The following is a 7,500-nucleotide window of genomic DNA, read 5'->3' on the forward strand; positions in this document are numbered from 1 at the left end:
GAGGTCAGTTTGGAGGTTTGAGCTCCGACTTCCATGGCCATGTTCCTCACCGGGACCTACGACCAAGCGTGGCCGGGGTTCGAGCTCCAAACTCGGCTTGCACTTGGTGGCCAAGGGGGTCCCCTCCGCTCCGGGAAGGGCGCCCTCCAGCGGGCAGACGAGGTTACTTCTAGTCTGCCCGAGCTCCATGGGGCATTATTCCTCCCCGGGACTTGCCGCCAAGTCTGGCCGGGGGACAGTGACACTTGGCCGGGTAGGCGAAGTGGCTTCTCCCGCTGACTTGCCCCTTTGGAAGTAGGAGCTCCTACTTCCATGGGCATTATTCCTCCCCGGGACTTGCCGCCAAGTCTGGCCGGGGGACAGTGACACTTGGCCGGGTAGGCGAAGTGGCTTCTCCCGCTGACTTGCCCCTTTGGAAGTAGGAGCTCCTACTTCCATGGGCATTATTCCTCCCCGGGACTTGCCGCCAAGTCTGGCCGGGGGACAGTGACACTTGGCCGGGTAGGCGAAGTGGCTTCTCCCGCTGACTTGCCCCTTTGGAAGTAGGAGCTCTTACTTCCATGGGCATTATACCTCTCGAAGACTTAGAGCCAAGTGAGCTCCTACTTCCATGGGCATTATTCCTCCCGGGACTTGCCGCCAAGTCTGGCCGGGGGACAGTGACACTTGGCCGGGTAGGCGAAGTGGCTTCTCCCGCTGACTTGCCCCTTTGGAAGTAGGAGCTCTTACTTCCATGGGCATTATACCTCTCGAAGACGTAGAGCCAAGTGAGCTCCTACTTCCATGGGCATTATTCCTCCCCGGGACTTGCCGCCAAGTCTGGCCGGGGGACAGTGACACTTGGCCGGGTAGGCCAAGTGGCTTCTCCCGCTGACTTGCCCCTTTGGAAGTAGGAGCTCCTACTTCCATGGGCATTATTCCTCCCCGGGACTTGCCGCCAAGTCTGGCCGGGGGACAGTGACACTTGGCCGGGTAGGCGAAGTGGCTTCTCCCGCTGACTTGCCCCTTTGGAAGTAGGAGCTCCTACTTCCATGGGCATTATTCCTCCCCGGGACTTGCCGCCAAGTCTGGCCGGGGGACAGTGACATGTGGCCGGATAGGCCAAGTGGCTTCTCCCGCTGACTTGCCCCTTTGGAAGTAGGAGCTCCTACTTCCATGGGCATTATTCCTCCCGGGGACTTGCCGCCAAGTCTGGCCGGGGGACAGTGACACTCGGCCGGGTAGGCGAAGTGGCTTCTCCCGCTGACTTGCCCCTTTGGAAGTAGGAGCTCCTACTTCCATGGGCATTATTCCTCCCCGGGACCTACTGCCAAGTGTGGCCGGGGGACAGTGACACTTGGCCGGGTAGGCGAAGTGGCTTCTCCCGCTGACTTGACCCTTTGGAAGTAGGAGCTCCTACTTCCATGGGCATTATTCCTCCCCGGGACCTCCTGCCAAGTGTGGCCGGGGAACAGTGACTCTTGGCCGGATAGGCCAAGTGGCTTCTCCCGCTGACTTGCCCCTTTGGAAGTAGGAGCTCCTACTTCCATGGGCATTATTCCTCCCCGGGACCTACAGCCAAGTGTGGCCGGGGAACAGTGACTCTTTGCCGGATAGGCCAAGTGGCTTCTCCCGCTGACTTGCCCCTTTGGAAGTAGGAGCTCCTACTTCCATGGGCATTATTCCTCCCCTCGACCTACAGCCAAGTGTGGCCGGGGAACAGTGACTCTTTGCCGGATAGGCCAAGTGGCTTCTCCCGCTGACTTGCCCCTTGGAGGTAGTAGCTCCTACTTCCATGGGCATTATTCCTCCCCGGGACATACTGCCAAGTGTGGCCGGGGAACAGTGACTCTTTGCCGGATAGGCCAAGTGGCTTCTCCCGCTGACTTGCCCCTTTGGAGGTAGTAGCTCCTACTTCCATGGGCATTATTCCTCCCGGGACCTACAGCCAAGAGTGGCCGGGGAACAGTGACTCTTGGCCGGATAGGCCAAGTGGCTTCTCCCGCTGACTTGCCCCTTTGGAAGTAGGAGCTCCTACTTCCATGGGCATTATTCCTCCCCGGGACCTACTGCCAAGTGTGGCCGGGGAACAGTGACTCTTGGCCGGATAGGCCAAGTGGCTTCTCCCGCTGACTTGCCCTATGGAAGTAGGAGCTCTTACTTCCATGGGCAGTATACCACTCGGGGACTTAGAGCCAAGTGTCTTCACCCTTTGGAGGTAGTAGCTCCTACTTCCATGGGCATTATTCCTCCCCGGGACATACTGCAAATTGTGGCCGGGGAACAGTGACTCTTGGCCGGATAAGCCAAGTGGCTTCTCCCGCTGACTTGCCCCTTTGAAGGTAGTAGCTCCTACTTCCATGGGCATTATTCCTCCCCGGGACCTACAGCCAAGAGTGGCCGGGGAACAGTGACTCTTGGCCGGATAGGCCAAGTGGCTTCTCCCGCTGACTTGCCCCTTTGGAAGTAGGAGCTCTCACTTCCATGGGCAGTATACCTCTCGGGGACTTAGAGCCAAGTGTCTTCGCCCTTTGGAGGTAGGAGCTCTTACTTCCATGGGCATTATTCCTCTCCGGGACTTACAGCCAAGGTGGCCGGGGAACAGTGACACTTGGCCGGGTAGGCCAAGTGGCTGCTCCCGCTGACTTGCCCCTTTTGAAGTAGGAGCTCCTACTTCCATGGGCATTATTCCACCCCGGGACCTACAGCCAAGTGTGGACGGGGGACAGTGACATGTGGCCGGATAGGCCAAGTGGCTTCTCCCGCTGACTTGCCCCTTTGGAAGTAGGAGCTCCTACTTCCATGGGCATTATTCCTCCCCGGGACCTACTGCCAAGTGTGGCCGGGGAACAGTGACTCTTGGCCGGGTAGGCCAAGTGGCTTCTCCCGCTGACTTGGCCCCTTTGGAAGTAGGAGCTCCTACTTCCATGGGCATTATTCCTCTCCGGGACCTACTGCCAAGTGTGGCCGGGGAACAGTGACTCTTGGCCGGATAGGCCAAGTGGCTTCTCCCGCTGACTTGCCCCTTTGGAAGTAGGAGCTCTTACTCCCATGGGCAGTATACCTCTCGGGGACTTAGAGCCAAGTGTCTTCACCCTTTGGAGGTAGTAGCTCCTACTTCCATGGGCATTATTCCTCCCCGGGACCTACTGCCAAGTGTGGCCGGGGAACAGTGACTCTTGGCCGGATAGGCCAAGTGGCTCTTCTCCCGCTGACTTGCCCCTTTGGAAGTAGGAGCTCCTACTTCCATGGGCATTATTCCTCCCCGGGACCTACAGCCAAGTGTGGCCGGGGAACAGTGACTCTTGGCCGGATAGGCCAAGTGGCTTCTCCCGCTGACTTGCCCCTTTGGAAGTAGGAGCTCTTACTTCCATGGGCATTATACCTCTCGGGGACTTAGAGCCAAGTGTCTTCACCCTTTGGAGGTAGGAGCTCCTACTTCCATGGGCATTATTCCTCCCCGGGACCTACTGCCAAGTGTGGCCGGGGAACAGTGACTCTTGGCCGGATAGGCCAAGTGGCTTCTCCCGCTGACTTGCCCCTATTGAAGTAGGAGCTCTTACTTCCATGGGCATTATTCCTCCCCGGGACCTACTGCCAAGTGTGGCCGGGGAACAGTGACTCTTGGCCGGATAGGCCAAGTGGCTTCTCCCGCTGACTTGCCCCTTTGGAAAGTAGGAGCTCTTACTTCCATGGGCATTATTCCTCCCCGGGACCTACTGCCAAGTGTGGCCGGGGAACAGTGACTCTTGGCCGGATAGGCCAAGTGGCTTCTCCCGCCGACTTGCCCCTTTGGAAGTAGGAGCTCCCACTTCCATGGGCATTATTCCTCCCCGGGACATACTGCCAAGTGTGGCCGGGGAACAGTGACTCTTGGCCGGATAGTCCAAGTGGCTTCTCCCGCTGACTTGCCCCTTTGGAAGTAGGAGCTCCTACTTCCATGGGCATTATTCCTCCCGGGACCTACAGCCAAGAGTGGCCGGGGGACAGTGACATGTGGCCGGATAGGCCAAGTGGCTTCTCCCGCTGACTTGCCCCTTTGGAAGTAGGAGCTCCTACTTCCATGGGCATTATTCCTCCCCGGGACCTACTGCCAAGTGTGGCCGGGGAACAGTGACTCTTGGCCGGATAGGCCAAGTGGCTTCTCCCGCTGACTTGCCCCTATGGAAGTAGGAGCTCTTACTTCCATGGGCATTATTCCTCCCCGGGACCTACGGCCAAGTGTGGCCGGGGAACAGTGACTCTTGGCCGGATAGGCCAAGTGGCTTCTCCCGCTGACTTGCCCCTTTGGAAGTAGGAGCTCTCACTTCCATGGGCAGTATACCTCTCGGGGACTTAGAGCCAAGTGTCTTCACCCTTTGGAGGTAGGAGCTCTTACTTCCATGGGCATTATTCCTCTCCGGGACCTACAGCCAAGTGTGGCCGGGGAACAGTGACACTTGGCCGGATAGGCCAAGTGGCTGCTCCCGCTGACTTGCCCCTTTGGAAGTAGGAGCTCCTACTTCCATGGGCATTATTCCACCCCGGGACCTACAGCCAAGTGTGGCCGGGGGACAGTGACATGTGGCCGGATAGGCCAAGTGGCTTCTCCCGCTGACTTGCCCCTTTGGAAGTAGGAGCTCCTACTTCCATGGGCATTATTCCTCCCCGGGACCTACTGCCAAGTGTGGCCGGGGAACAGTGACTCTTGGCCGGGTAGGCCAAGTGGCTTCTCCCGCTGACTTGCCCCTTTGGAAGTAGGAGCTCCTACTTCCATGGGCATTATTCCTCCCCGGGACCTACTGCCAAGTGTGGCCGGGGAACAGTGACTCTTGGCCGGGTAGGCCAAGTGGCTTCTCCCGCTGACTTGCCCCTTTGGAAGTAGGAGCTCTTACTCCCATGGGCAGTATACCTCTCGGGGACTTAGAGCCAAGTGTCTTCACCCTTTGGAGGTAGTAGCTCCTACTTCCATGGGCATTATTCCTCCCCGGGACCTACTGCCAAGTGTAGCCGGGGAACAGTGACTCTTGGCCGGATAGAACTAGTGGCTTCTCCCGCTGACTTGCCCCTTTGGAAGTAGGAGCTCCTACTTCCATGGGCATTATTCCTCCCCGGGACCTACTGCCAAGAGTGGCCGGGGAACAGTGACTCTTGGCCGGATAGGCCAAGTGGCTTCTCCCGCTGACTTGCCCCTTTGGAAGTAGGAGCTCCTACTTCCATGGGCATTATTCCTCCCCGGGACCTACTGCCAAGTAAGGCCGGGGAACAGTGACTCTTGGCCGGATAGAACTAGTGGCTTCTTCCGCTGACTTGCCCCTTTGGAAGTAGGAGCTCCTACTTCCATGGGCATTATTCCTCCCCGGGACCTACAGCCAAGCTTGGCCGGGGGACAGTGACATGTGGCCGGATAGGCCAAGTGGCTTCTCCCGCTGACTTGCCCCTTTGGAGGTAGGAGCTCTTACTTCCATGGGCATTATTCCTCTCCGGGACCTACAGCCAAGTGTGGCCGGGGAACAGTGAAACTTGGCCGAATAGGCCAAGTGGCTGCTCCCGCTGACTTGCCCCTTTGGAAGTAGGAGCTCCTACTTCCATGGGCATTATTCCTCCCCGGGACCTATAGCCAAGTGTGGCCGGGGGACGGTGACATGTGGCCGGATAGGCCGAGCGGCTTCTCCCGCTGACGTCATCGCTTTGGAAGTAGGAGCTCCTACTTCCATGGGCTTGTTCCTCCCCGGGACTTGCCGCCAAGTCTGGCCGGGGGACAGTGACATGTGGCCGGATAGGCCAACTGGCTGCTCCCGCTGAGCCCCTACTTCCATGGGCTTGTTCGTCCCCCGGGACTTGCCGCCAAGTCTGGCCGGGGAACAGTGACATGCCGCCGGATACGGCCGAGCGGCTGCTCCCGCTGACGTCATCGCTTTGGAAGTAGGAGCTCCTACTTCCATGGGCTTGTTCCTCCCCGGGACTTGCCGCCAAGTCTGGCCGGGGGACAGTGACATGTGGCCGGATAGGCCAACTGGCTGCTCCCGCTGAGCCCCTACTTCCATGGGCTTGTTCGTCCCCGGGACTTGCCGCCAAGTCTGGCCGGGGAACAGTGACATGCCGCCGGATACGGCCGAGCGGCTGCTCCCGCTGACGTCATCACTTTGGAAGTCGGAGCTCCTACTTCCATGGGCTTGTTCCTCCCCGGGACTTGCCGCCAAGTCTGGCCGGGGGACAGTGACATGTGGCCGGATAGGCCAACTGGCTGCTCCCGCTGAGCCCCTACTTCCATGGGCTTGTTCGTCCCCGGGACTTGCCGCCAAGTCTGGCCGGGGAACAGTGACATGCCGCCGGATACGGCCGAGCGGCTGCTCCCGCTGACGTCATCACTTTGGAAGTCGGAGCTCCTACTTCCATGGGCTTGTTCCTCCCCGGGACTTGCCGCCAAGTCTGGCCGGGGGACAGTGACATGTGGCCGGATAGGCCAACTGGCTGCTCCCGCTGAGCCCCTACTTCCATGGGCTTGTTCGTCCCCGGGACTTGCCGCCAAGTCTGGCCGGGGAACAGTGACATGCCGCCGGATACGGCCGAGCGGCTGCTCCCGCTGACGTCATCACTTTGGAAGTCGGAGCTCCTACTTCCATGGGCTTGTTCCTCCCCGGGACTTGCCGCCAAGTCTGGCCGGGGGACAGTGACATGTGGCCGGATAGGCCAACTGGCTGCTCCCGCTGAGCCCCTACTTCCATGGGCTTGTTCGTCCCCGGGACTTGCCGCCAAGTCTGGCCGGGGAACAGTGACATGCCGCCGGATACGGCCGAGCGGCTGCTCCCGCTGACGTCATCACTTTGGAAGTCGGAGCTCCTACTTCCATGGGCTTGTTCCTCCCCGGGACTTGCCGCCAAGTCTGGCCGGGGGACAGTGACATGTGGCCGGATAGGCCAACTGGCTGCTCCCGCTGAGCCCCTACTTCCATGGGCTTGTTCGTCCCCGGGACTTGCCGCCAAGTCTGGCCGGGGAACAGTGACATGCCGCCGGATACGGCCGAGCGGCTGCTCCCGCTGACGTCATCACTTTGGAAGTCGGAGCTCCTACTTCCATGGGCTTGTTCCTCCCCGGGACTTGCCGCCAAGTCTGGCCGGGGGACAGTGACATGTGGCCGGATAGGCCAACTGGCTGCTCCCGCTGAGCCCCTACTTCCATGGGCTTGTTCGTCCCCGGGACTTGCCGCCAAGTCTGGCCGGGGAACAGTGACATGCCGCCGGATACGGCCGAGCGGCTGCTCCCGCTGACGTCATCACTTTGGAAGTCGGAGCTCCTACTTCCATGGGCTTGTTCCTCCCCGGGACTTGCCGCCAAGTCTGGCCGGGGGACAGTGACATGTGGCCGGATAGGCCAACTGGCTGCTCCCGCTGAGCCCCTACTTCCATGGGCTTGTTCGTCCCCGGGACTTGCCGCCAAGTCTGGCCGGGGAACAGTGACATGCCGCCGGATACGGCCGAGCGGCTGCTCCCGCTGACGTCATCACTTCGGAAGTCCATGCACGGGGCAAGGCTCGCACTC

The sequence above is a fragment of the Engystomops pustulosus genome, unplaced genomic scaffold, assembly GCF_040894005.1.
Source record: "Engystomops pustulosus unplaced genomic scaffold, aEngPut4.maternal MAT_SCAFFOLD_356, whole genome shotgun sequence".
Lineage (NCBI taxonomy): Eukaryota > Metazoa > Chordata > Amphibia > Anura > Leptodactylidae > Engystomops > Engystomops pustulosus.